The 12,445-nt window shown below is 60.3% G+C and overlaps 1 long non-coding RNA gene across 3 annotated transcripts in view; it reads left to right on the top strand.

The window, feature by feature from the left end:
* LOC125620490 overlaps positions 1 to 10,713 on the top strand; it is an 11,361-nt gene extending 648 nt beyond the window's left edge. Inside the window, exons 1-4 of one of the 3 annotated variants that reach the window (XR_007352224.1) lie at positions 767 to 4,117; positions 4,215 to 4,360; positions 4,523 to 9,514; positions 10,239 to 10,713. This is a non-coding gene — a long non-coding RNA (uncharacterized LOC125620490). Of the gene's footprint in view, positions 1 to 766; positions 4,361 to 4,522; positions 9,515 to 10,238 lie in introns of those variants that run through there. The other 2 variants (XR_007352225.1, XR_007352223.1) reach the window with 2 other exon arrangements.
* The last annotated feature ends 1,732 nt before the right edge of the window (positions 10,714 to 12,445 follow it).

Raw genomic sequence — 12,445 nt, 5'->3', positions numbered from 1 at the left:
TGAAATGTCACCCCCTCCTGGGGGCGGGGCTGGGGGAGGGGACGGGGTGGTGGGGTCCTCCTGGGCGCTATAACGCTGCGGAGCCCCGCCCCCTCTGTCCCTGCTCCAGGTGATCTCATGCTCACCTATGGCTCCTGTTGCCACCTAAACCCGATGACGCACACGTTTCCGGCTCCCGCCTGGACTTCTCCCCAAAGCTAGGCTTCCACACGGTCAGCGGCTGCCCCAACGCCTCCTGGGACGCCCCAAGGGCACCTCCACGTTGCCAGGCGTGGCGGCCAGTCCCCACCGACCTGCCCTGGGCCCGGTCCTCTCTCAGGATTCTCTCTGGGAAGGGCCCACCTGAACCAAACCCCAGAGGAGACCATGTACTCCCAAGAGCCTTTGGAATCCCAGCTGCCACAGCCTAGGTCCCCACGCTCTGGCTCACCTGCTGGACTAGTGAGGCCCTGCACCTCCCCCCCCCCCATCCTCTGGGCCTCTCTGATCTCGCCCAGATCTGAGTGGACGGGGCTCCAGGATGCGAGGCCTACACTCTGGCACCGTCTGGGCGCATTATGGCTGCCGCCGGGGCTCCTCTGATGTTGGGGAGTGGGGCAGGGGTGTTGGGCACCTCCCCAAGCCCCCACCACTAGGCAGGACTGATGCTAAGGACCAGCCCCTGCCCCGGGGGGACCACAACTCTGGGGTTCCCTTTGGTTCCTGGGCTGTCCCAGCAGATGGAGCCCAGGGGACCCTGGTGCACCCTCCCACTCTCCACCCCAGGGGACCCTGGTGCACCCTCCCACTCTCCACCCCAGGGGGCCCTGTCAGCTCTGGTTTCCATGACACACTCCACTCCGCATGCTGATCTCCCCAACACACATCCAAGGGCAAAGTCCCCTCGCTGAAGGCCTCCAGGACTTCCTGCAGCTCTCAGGGTGGATGAAAACCTCAAATGCCCGGATGGAGGTCAGGACTCCGAATCTGGCACCTGACCTTGGAGAAGGCGGCAGAAGCAGCCAGCCACGCTCCCCAGGAAGGATCTGCAGCCTTCCCCTGCGTCAGGGCATGGGGTCCTCCCTGGAGGTGCCTCCCTGTCCCCAGAGGAGAGGAGGGTCCCTACCCCCGAAGACCCCAGGCAGAGACACCGCAGACAGGCCCGGTCTCCCCAGCCGGTCACCCCCTCGTTCTGCCCTTGACTTCAAGCCTCTTGAGCCTGGCCTAGGAAGGCACACGTGGTGCGGCTCATGGCCCAGCACCCGCCTGGCACACGTGAGGCCCCGTTCCATGCCCAGATCCACAAAAACCCCACGACTTACTTACCCATTCCTCACGAAGCCTCCCGTACCCCAGAAAACCCAAGCTGAACAAGGCTGGGCCCCTTCTCCCCCTGACCCTTCTTCTGTTAACAGGGGCTTCAGCCATGAGCCAGGCAATGGGAGGGAAGAGGTCCACCCTTGCCAGTCCCCTGCAGTGGCCTCGAGCAGAATCATCTCACTCCACCCCCTCATCCTGCGTGCACCCTGCTCTGGGGGACAGAAAATAATTTTCTCTATCTTTTGTAGTTCTTAACGGGGACTCGGATGACAAAAGACAGATTAACAAGAGAGAAACAAATAGAAGTTCGTTAGCAGGTGTCCCCGTGGGCACCAGGGAAGCGAGTGGCTCTGGAGGAAGTTTCGACTTCAGACTTGAACCCCGCCATTTTCTGAAGCAGAAAGAAGGGCCTGGGGGAGCCGAGCACCCCAAGCTCAGGGAGGCTGTGCGGTCGAGGCCCCGCCTCCCTGGAGTGTCTCCGGTCCTTCTTCCCCTTTGGGGCCCGGGCACCCTCCCAGGGGGTTCCCCCCCCCCCCAGAGGTGCCTTCCTCTTACAAGGAGGTGACTTTTCAGAGCTGCTCTGGTGGCCGCAATGTCTCAGAATGACCAGCTCAAAATCATCATCACGCCAAACAGGCCTATGGCAGGGTGGCCTCGTCTGGCCTATCCTGGGCATATCTGGGGGGGACGTGCCGTAGGCCCCATCGCCACCTTCCAGGGGAACCCCAGGCACCTCCCTGTCACACAGCGAGTGCCCAGGAGCTACAGGCGGCTGCCAGCCTCCCCTGGCCTTCCCTCTGCACTCACATCCTCCCTCAGGTCCTGTGCCTCTGCCCTGAGCCTCCTGGGGAGGGTAGACCCTGCTCTTTTTTGGGAGGGGCAGTACCAGGGATTGAACTCAGGTCCCTGGACCCCTGAGCCCCATCCCCAGCCCTATTTTGTACTTTATTTAGAGACAGGATCTCCCCGAGTTGCTTAGCGCCTCGCTGTTGCTGAGGTTGGCTTCGAACTCGCGATCCTCCTGCCCCAGCCTCCTGAGCTGCTGGGATTACAGGTGTGGGCCACTGTGCCCGGCAAATATTACATTTATTTGTGGGATTATTTGATTAGTGTCTGTCTCCCCAGTGAGTGAGCATCACAAAGAGAAGAGGGGGGAGAAGTCCCCTCAAGCTGTGCAGACCTTCCTTTGGCGGCACCTGGGTTGGAACAGTGGCCCCCTGTGCGGGGTGTCTTCTGAGTTGGACTTGTCCTTGGCAGTGCCCCCCACCCCTTGGCCCAGGACTCTAAATTCTAAACAGAAGCCCCACCCACCTGGTGGAGGTGCTCACTTTAGATTTACAGAACCAGAACATCTGGTGACCTTCAGGGAGCTCAGAGTGGCCCTGCCTCCTGCTCCTGGATCCTGTCACCCTCCGGCACAAAGCCTGCACATGGGTGTGAGGTTTAACTTGCAGAAACTAAGACGTTTACCCAGAGAAAGTACAGCCGCTAGACCCAGGAGGTCAAGGTCAATGTGATGTTCTGGCTGGGGGGGGAGGAGGAGACGCCTGCTCAGGGTGACCAAGACCCTACCCGGCCCAGGGACTTCCTGTCCACTGCCCACTGCATCCCTTCCCTCTCCATGGAGGCCCTCTGTGTGTTGAGCTCCTCGACGTGTGTTTTGGGTGACGATGGCTCCACACAGCTGCTCAGGGGGCCAGCCCTGGGTGAAGCTGGCGTCCCCCGCAGCACGTCTCTTTCCACTGTTGGCTTTTGCGAGACGAGCAGGGGACTCGGGGGCTCGGAGGGAAATCAAACCTGCCTACTGAAGCCTTTAATGCCCTCCAACTCCAGCCCCCCAATACTATTCCCCTCCGTGCACCCCAGGCTCCAGCCCACCAGGTGCCCCCCACAGGGTTCCACGGAAGTTTGTTGACTGCTCAAAGACCTTCCACGTGGGACCCTTAGAGCTGCACCTGAGAAACCACACCTTCCTCGGGTGATCTGCGGGCTGTTCCGGGCACTTCCGGAACTTGGGGTCCAGAGACAGAAAGTCACCCGCCAAGATTCATAGCTCCAAGCAGCCAAGGACTATCCACCTCCTCCCCCTTACCAGGGGAGAGCACGTGGGCCCTCTAGCTGGGTGCCCTGGCTGGGCTCCGCTCTTGTGTATTTTACTGGTGATTCTTGTTCCGCCTGCACCCAGCACCCACGCCCTGGCTGGCTGATCCACCCCACTCACTGCTGGGCTCCTCCGTCCACCTGGACCTCATCCTCAGGACAGGGAGGCCGATTCCCCCCAGTTAGGTCAGAACAAGGTAGAAACCAGGACTGTTTTCGGGAAGCACCCCGGGCAGGCGCGGCTCTTGCCTGGCACAGCTGGGGAACTGAGTCCTGGAGGGGAGACGGTCCTGCCCAGGTTCGGGGGCCCAGACCCAGCGGCAGGCTCAGGCCTGAGCCTCCATCCTCCAGAGAAGCGCGAGGGTGAGCCTCCCCAAGCGGCCAGCCAGGGGGGAAGCTTCATTTGCCAGAGCTGGAGCGGCCCACGCACCTGCCCGGGAGTTGCTGCTAATGGCTGAGTTTTAATGACGCTAAATTAGTAGTGAAAATATTGCTGGAGTAAGAGGAACCCGTGGAACTGCCCCCAGGGGAGGGAGGGGGGGAGCCAAGGAGCGCCACAAATTGGGGGAGGGACCTGAGGGTTCACTGGGCACAGGACCTCTGGGTACAGGCAGCAGGACCAGAGAGGACACACAGATTCCCAGCCCACCCTTGACCTTGAACCTGTTTCCTCTGTGGAGAAAAGGGTCACCTAACCACACGCTCCACAGTGACAATGGTAATGACACTGGCATTAATGGAGCCGTCACCAGATGCCAGGCCCTGCTTAAGTACTTGCGTGTGTCAACTCATTAATTTGACCTTCCCGTCTGCAGGGGGGTGCGGAGGCTGTTGGGCGCAGGCTGCTGACTCTCAGGGCCCACAGAGACCCGGGCTCTGTCCTCTCCTCGGAGGCCAGGTGGGCTCGTAACTGCTTCCACCAGCAGAATACAGACAGGAGGACAGTGACCTGGAAAGCTGGGTAAACAGACAAGACAGCTTCTGGCCCCAGAACCTGAGTCCCCGTGGGTGGCAGGAAATCCAACTCCCCGGGGCCACCAAGCGGCCAGGGCTACGGGAGGCGCCACTGGTGGGTGTCCATGGGCAGTTCCAGGTGCAGTCAGCCCAGCCCTTCTCCCAGCAGGCACCTCAGACACCAGGAGCAGGGACCAGCCACCTCCACTGTGCCCCACCTCAAGAAGCCTGGGTACAATAAACAGGCTTTGCCACAAGCTCAGGACTGTGATCACACACCATTCCCAGCTGAGGAAACTGAGGACACAGGACATGATCAGAGGGAGCCCAGGTCCGGCCACAGAATCCATGTGCTTCAAGACCCTCGATGAAGGACCGCGGCCCGGCCATCATTCCACTCCCGTCACTCTGTGACCCCTCTCGAGCCAGGTGGACCCAAACCCACTTCAGCAGCTGGACGCAATCAGAGGTGACCCCAGTCCTCACTGACCTCTCTCAGGATCTCTTGAGGGCGACTTGAAAAAATCTGGTACCAGCCCATTAGCAGCCCGGCCTCCCGCACGGCCTCCCCGACAGCTTCCCGCAAGACCCATTGCACCGCCAGACCTGCGCCCCGCCAGCCGCCCTCCCACACCTCGCTTCCCAGCAGGAAGTCCTCCCACCTAAGGAGTGGGGTCCCCAAGCATCGCTTGGCGTCTTTGGGGGCTCTGCTAGGAGCCAGGGAGAGTGCAATCTGGAGACCTTCTACTGCCACCGGAGTCACTTCTGCCCTGTCCGGGTTCCGAGCATCTCAGAAGCCCTGATGAATGTTAGGGCTTCCAGAACCCCCGGGGGTGCGGGTTAGGGAGACCCGCTATCCCAGGGGGCGTGGCTCTCCGGGGCTGGCCTCGCACCTGGACGCTCCCCAGCCCCGCCCACCCGTGCCGCCCCACCCCCCTGCGCACCTCCGCGCAGGTGTCCCGTGGATCCCCGACCTCGGAGCTTCCCAGCTACGGATCCTTGCCGCTGGGCCTGGGCGGGGCGGGGCTTCTCCTCCCCTCCCACCTCCTCACCCTTCCCCTGGGCCCCGCAGCAGCTTCTCTGGTTGTTCCCCAGCCTCGTCCCTCCTCCGGTGGCTGCAGGCAGGGCCGGTGTCCACTGCCTTTCCGGTCCCTAGGGCGGGAGCTGGGCCTGCACCCATCCGGCCCCCACCTGAGCCTCACGGCGGGGCTGTGGTCCTTGTCCTTGGAGGGGCTGCGTCTCCACGGCATGGCGCCTCTGTGGAGGACATGCCTGGCCTCAGTGCCACCCTGTCCCCAGGTCTGGCTTGTTGGGAGCCTGCCCCGGAGCCCACTCAGGCTGTCCTTGGTCTCTGGGAAGTGGGGCACACCCCAGCGGGCTGCAGATTGGCGCACCCTGCGGGGTGACAGAGCTGTATGAAGTGGTTTAGTCTTTAAAATCCAGAGCGAGGGCCCTGGGCCCAAATCCCCGCAGTTGGGTGACCTTGGTCAACGTCACTACCACTTTGTGCCTCCCTGTTTCATGCAGGCGGAGTACCTCGTGTCAGAAGAAATGCCTGGGACCAGAATAGTGCAGACTTCAGAATTTTTGATTCTGGAATATTTGTGGGTGCGGGAGGAGAGGGGACCAAGTCTAAACACAAAACTCTTTTATGAGCTGGGCAGGTGCAGCACCTGTCACCCTTGCTACTCTGAGGCCGAGGGTGGAGGATCACTTGAACCCACGAGTTCAAGACCAGCCTGGGCGACTTAGTGAGACCCTGCCTCAAATAAATAAATAAGTAAAAAATTAAAGAAAATAAATGCTTTGTGTGGAATTTCCCACTCAGAGCAACATGTCAGGCTCAAAAAGTTTTGAATTTTGCTGGAGGCTGTAATCCCAGAGGCCGAGGCAGGAGGATCTCAAGTTCAAGTTCAGCCTCAGCCACTTAGCAAGATAATGTCTCAAAAAAATAAAAAGGATGGGGGATGTGGCTCGTGGTAGAGTGCCCCTGGGGTCAATCCTAGTACCAAAAAATAAAAAGTGAAAATAGCTAGAATTCAGACTTTGGAGCGTTTCAGACTTGGAGGGTCTTGGGGTGCCAACCGACATCACCTCATTCACACAGCAGTGTCTCCTACTCAGTGCTCAGCAGATAAAGGCCTTAAATGTTGTGCATAGTTGACCCTCAGGAGGGAGGTGAAGCCCTCAGTAACTGTCAGCCATCAAACTCAGTCAGCAACGGTCTCTTCCTTTTTAGCATCAGAACGACGAGGAGAAGGACACTCTGGGCTGGGCCGGGAGTCCAGAGCAGTGTCCCCTTCCCCTGGTGGGACTCAGGCAGGTGGGCGCCAACTTCCTGGGGACACACTGTCCACTCATGTCAACGCTGTTCTCTAGAGTTCTCCATGTTGGTGGCCTGCTGCCTACTGTCCCCCACCTTCCCCACAGCCGTGACCCAGTGTCAGGGACAGTGCTCGGCTTCTACAACAGCCGCTCAGTAGTTTTGCTGATGAACGAGTGACCCCGGCAAACGGACCCAGGGCTCTGCTCCCAAGGGCAGTCCCCAGCTCTGGGCAGAGGTGGACGTGCAGACGATCGGTTTACAGTAGGGGAAACAGGGGTGCGGGGAGGGGGATCCCCACCGGCCCACCACAGCTGGACGAGAGCCTCCAAGGGGACCCTGTGCGACTGCGCCCACTGGCACTGAGAGTTCCCCACCCAGAGCTGCAGAGGCGATGGGGGGTTCAACTGGGTCCTGTCTGGGCAGCGCTGGGGAGGGGTCGGCTGGGCCCCTTGTTTTCTGGGGAGAAAACTCAAGGGAAAGCTTTTCTTTCATCTCTGCTGAGTCACCTGTATCCTTTTTTTTAAAATTGAGAATATTAAGATTTTGCAAACAGACGCAGCAAAAATAGCCCAAGGGAAGAAAAGGAAGAGGGGAGAGAAAGGCAGGGAGGGACAGGCCACTGAGGGGCCCAGGGCCTTCCCGGCCCCAGGAGGGTGCCGCCGGCGGGGGAGGGGAGCTGCTCCATGAGCCCCCCACCCCCCGCCTGGCCTCCTCCCCACCCGGCCTCCTCNCCGGCCTCCTCCCCACTCGGCCTCCTGGCCTCTTCCCGTCTTTCCTTCTTATAGGAAGCGTCCGCTGGTCACCAATGTCGTGGACACAGAGGGAGGGACAGGACCACTTGTCACCGTCACAAAGCCATGGTAATGGTGAGCACATATAAGGACGGTCACATCTGGGGACTACCAGCCCTGGGAGGCCCCCCTGCTGCCCCAGCACCCAGAATACAGACAATCATAAGATGTCACCTCGTGCCTGTCACCAGATTCCTTCTCACCCACACCCTGCCATTGGCACAGCTAGTGACCACAGCCAGCAGCACGTGTGAGCCTCTGCAAGGGCCTTCTGTCCCACGTCCACACACCTTGGGTGCATTAGCTTTAGGAGGTCGCTGTGAAGACCTGTGAGATGGATACTGTCACTGTCCCCGTTTTTGCACGAGGAAACTGGGGCACAGAGACGTAGAGTGACTTGTTTAAGGTTACCCAGCTGGTAAGTAGCAGAGGCCAGAATCCAACCCAGGCTGTCCGGCTCCGTGCTCCAGAACTGTGACCCTGGGGCCATGCTGAGTGCGAGGTCCAGGGGGCAGAGGGTGGATCGCAGGGTCACCCTGGGAGTGGAGGGCAAAGCTGGGACCAGCTACAGCCACCAGCCTCGGGCCCACCAGCCTCGGGCCCTGTGTGCCTCAGTGTCCCTGGCTGCCTCTGCAGGGCTGCCGGCCTCCTCCCGCCCCCAGTTACTGCCTGGGAGCCGGAGGGGGCTTGGCGACAGCACATTCTTCCTCTCTCCTTGTCAAACACCCAGAGGAACCAGGGTGTTTCTCATTTCAGAAATGTCTGTCAACTGCAGTTTATCGTCCTCTGTATCCGGGATGCCACAGCAGTGTGGGGGCCTCGCTGGCTGGGGAGAGGCTGGCCTCCGGGGCCCCAGCAGTGAGTGCCCTTCCCTATGCGACCACCCAGCCAGAGTGAAGGCCCCGACCTCCTCCCAACTGAGCTCTCACAAGTCACCCCTGCCCCAGTCACCGGAGCCAGCACCCAGCCAGCCAGGGGCAGTCCCCATTCCCCGAGCAGCTGAAGTTGTTCCAACAGCCAGTCCCACGCAGCTCAGCTCACGGGCCGTGCTGGCCGGATCCTGCCTGGGGAAGCCACAGTAACCAGGTCCATCCTCTCCCCCTCCCCTGCCTCCTCCAGACCCACCCTGGTGCCGTCTGGGGGGCCCCTCTGGCACTGTGTGACTGTCCTGTCCTGCTCTGTTGGCCTCACCACAGCTGAGTAATCCTGCACCCTCTGAGTTTAAAGCCCAGCGTCCCAGACTGGACGTTGCTGCCTGGGCTCCCTAAGGAGGGAAAAGGGAACCCAACACGGGGACCCTGGGAGGAAGGCAACAGCTCCTCGGTCTTGTGGATGTACATAAGGACGTTCTGACAGGTGACTGTCACCCCCAGGTGGGTGGAGAGGCGGCTGAGCCATAGGGAAAGGCTCTCCTCTCCCGTCCACACTGAGCAGGGTGCCCTGGTGCCAGTGTGAGGAGGGGCTTGCCTTCGGGTCTGGGCACCTTCAGCCCTAGGTGCCTCCCTCTCCCAGGCTGCCCCCGCACTGCCCTGGGCTCCCCATCTTACCAGCCGGCAGCAGAGGGCCTCCTCCTGATGACCTCTGACCTCTGGTGTGCACCGGAAGCCAATGTGGGTTGGCTCTGGTGGGGGTGGGTGAGGGTCTGGACATTTCCTGGGTTCAGGGAGCTGCAGGGAGCCAGGGTGCCATAGAAGAGGATGGCCCTGCCGCCCCTCCAGGCTCTGGGCGCCCCCCAGTGATCCTGGGGTGGAAATGCCCCTGCTGCCCCTCAGTCTCTCAGGTCACCCGCGCTGTGCTCTCGCAACCCAGTCTCTGGTCTTCTCTCGGTTCATTGTTCGTTTACCAACTCTGTCCCCCAGCTGGAGAGTCAGGTCCACACAGGAGCCCCTTTCCTCACTCAGTGCTGCCCCCACCCTGTGCCTGGTGCACGGTCTGGGTCATAATAGATGCTCAGTAAACGCCTGGATGTTCTCCCGAGCACAGCATGGCTGCCAGCAGCAGGGGATCCACACATCACCAATCCCAACCAGGGGGAGAGAAAAAGGTAAGAAGCCGGCTCACCACCAACCGCCAGCAGGGCTGCTGCTCCCTCCAGTCTGATTGGGCCATCGTGGGGGATGCTATAATCTGATTGGCTCAGCACCAGGCTCGTGACCAATCACAGTGACCACGACCCTGCGAGGGTGTGGCTGGGGGTGGGTGTGCTCCCCTGTGGAAACAGGCTTCTTCTAGGAGGGAAGCCTGGACCTGAGCCGGACCTCTCTGGATCCAGGTTCTTAGGAACCAGACTCTAAGCTCTCCTGGGCCGCCCAGAACCCAGGACAGGGGTGTGTCCGTGTCCCCTAGTCCCCAGGACACAGCAGCAGCGGGACCTGCTAGTGACAGTACCAGGACCCTGCTTGGAAGGAGGGGGCTCCCCTCCTCCTCCCGGGGCTCCCCCTGGAGGCCTGGTCTAGGTCTGCAGGCTCCAGGGGCGTCAGTCAACCTGGCTCTGGGTGGCCCCACCCCTAGGCTCCTGGGCCGCAGCCCTCCCCAGGTGGGATCCATCTCCAGGACTACTCCATCCCCTGCCTCCTTCGAGGTCACCCCTTCAGGTGGGACCCCGGGATGGAACAGCAGGGCCTGCCCCAGCCTTTCCCCTCACTGCATTCCTCCTAGAACTTTCCATCCCAGCCCTGGCCCTCTTTCTCCTTGTTTTCAAGTGCCACCTCCCCATGGCTTCTCTTCTCTCCCTGTTGCTCACCTCTTCTTCTGTCCCTCGTTCTTAGGCCACGACCCTGGCAAGCCACCGCCCGCTGCTTCAGTTTTCTCAACTGAGAAGCAGAGACAATAGAATTTTCATGGAGATTAAATGAGAAAATGCATGGGACTTGCTTAGAACATTCTTTGCACGTAGTAAGTGCTCATGAAAGGTTTGCTGTTGCGATTACTGCCGTCCATTAGGCACTTCCCCCAGGAAGCCCTCTCTGACTACCTCTCCCAGGCCAAAGTTACTCGCCCTGCTCTGCACCCACATATCCTGTCACTGTGACTCCAAAGTGAGGACTTACTTTCTCATCCCTTGGAGTGGAGGGGCTAGTGTCTGTCTGGTTCACCCTGGTGTCCCCAGTGCCTAACACATTGTCTCCACGCTGTTGAAAATCAATAGACACCTGTAAGGAAATGGAGACCAATCAGGGAGGTAATTACGGCTTGTCTGTGTCATTGGGCCCCCGACGGTGGGGATGGGGGTGGGGATGGGGGTTCTCGTCTGCTCTAAGAACCGCTTCCTTCCCTGCCCCTGGTGGACTCTGGACACCCTAGCTGGGGACCTCTCTTCTCCCAGCCAGCCCCCAAATGACTGTCCCCTCTCAGTAGGCGCCTGTGCTGCTCCCAGAGTTTCACAGAGCGCCCCCAGCCCATCTCCCATGAGACACTTTCCAGCTGCCAGCAAGGGCCGCCCCTCCCAACCAGGCAGGCCCCGCCCACAGGCAGGCCCCGCCCACAGGGAGGCCCCGCCCACAGGGAGGCCCCGCCCACAGGGAGGCCCCGCCCACAGGGAGGCCCCGCCGGGCCCATTCACACGGATCTGGATAATCCCGCAGGCAGATGGGAATCTAGGCTAATCCACGGCAGCGGCTCCAGAGGTCGTTTCTCTCTGGCTTTGAAGTGCATTCAGTGAACTCACTCTTTCCTCCACCGCAGATTTAACTTCATAATCCTCTTTGACTTCTGCTAATATTGAAATGAGTTGGCCTGCCCAGCGCACGCAGTGGAGGGGCCAGGAGGCGGGTGACCCCAGGGAGCGTCTAACAGCTGCAAGGAGGGGCTTCAGGTTTGAGGCTGGGCAGTGCGAGGAGCCGCCGGTCCTGCTGGGGACAGCACCCTAAACAGCTGGCCCTGTCCTGATGTGGGCCAGTGGCTCTCTGGCTCTGCCCTGCCCTGCAGAAATGAAGACGGGCTCCTCCCCACAGCACACACGTTACACACCACACACACGCAGCCGGCTTTCCCCAGGAGGAAAACGAGCAATGTGTTTTGAAAACCAGAAAAGAAGAAAGTCAGAATCACCTCTCACTTACCTGACCAGGTTCTCCGGAGGCTGGTTGATGGCAGAACGACCACATCCAGGAAGGTCCCAGGCCCGGGCCCTCCTCCCTTCTCCTGTGGCTCACCTGGGGTATATGTCACTCAACCTGGCAGACCCCAGTGCACTCTGAGAAATGTCAATCGAGGTCTGGGGTCATTAGGGCCGCCATGCTCATCTGCTATCCTCACCAGGTAGCTGTGGGGAACACAGACAGCCGTGGTGAACAAGGGGCTCCCTGTGGGTACCCACCCCAGTCGCCCACCCTCTGGTGGTAGCTGGTGGTAGCTGAGCACTTACTATGTGCCAGGCCCCACTTGCAGAACTTCACGATAATTCACTTGAGGAACCCTCCAACAACCTCTCACGAGGGTACTATTACTCTCATCCTGTTTCTACTCATGTGACAAAGAGTTGGAACTCATTCTGCGTGGTCTCAGGTCCCCCAGAGCCAGGTTTGAACCTGTGTCCACTCTGGGCTCTGGAGGAACACAGCCATTCCTAGAGTCCTGTGATGTCGTGGGGACACAGGGACAGAGATGGACAAGGAGTCATGCACTAGTAATGAAGCCAGCCCTGTGCTTTGAAAACGGCCAGGCTGCTGAGGCCACAGGGAGTTATAGAATGAGCATGGTGGCCCAAATGACCCCAATAATCCTGATGACCCCAGACCTCGACAGGAAGGAGGGCCCTCCCAACCCTGAAGGGGCGTTGTATCTCAGGCTCCCCTCTCTTCCCATCTCCACCTGCCCTGGACATTCCTACAGTCACTCAACAAACCCCGCTAGAGGCCTACTGTGTGCACCAGGCCCCAGGAAAGGCCCTGGGTGCTGTCAGCCGCCCTGCCCATCCCCCACCCTCTCCATCACAAAACCAGGAAGTCCCCTGTAGACAACCAGCACCCCCAGA

This window comes from Marmota marmota, unplaced genomic scaffold (assembly GCF_001458135.2).
Source record: "Marmota marmota marmota unplaced genomic scaffold, marMar, whole genome shotgun sequence".
In the NCBI taxonomy this organism is placed as follows: Eukaryota; Metazoa; Chordata; class Mammalia; order Rodentia; family Sciuridae; genus Marmota; species Marmota marmota.
Note: the sequence above shows the minus strand (reverse complement) of the source record. Positions and strands in the feature narration are given on the sequence as shown.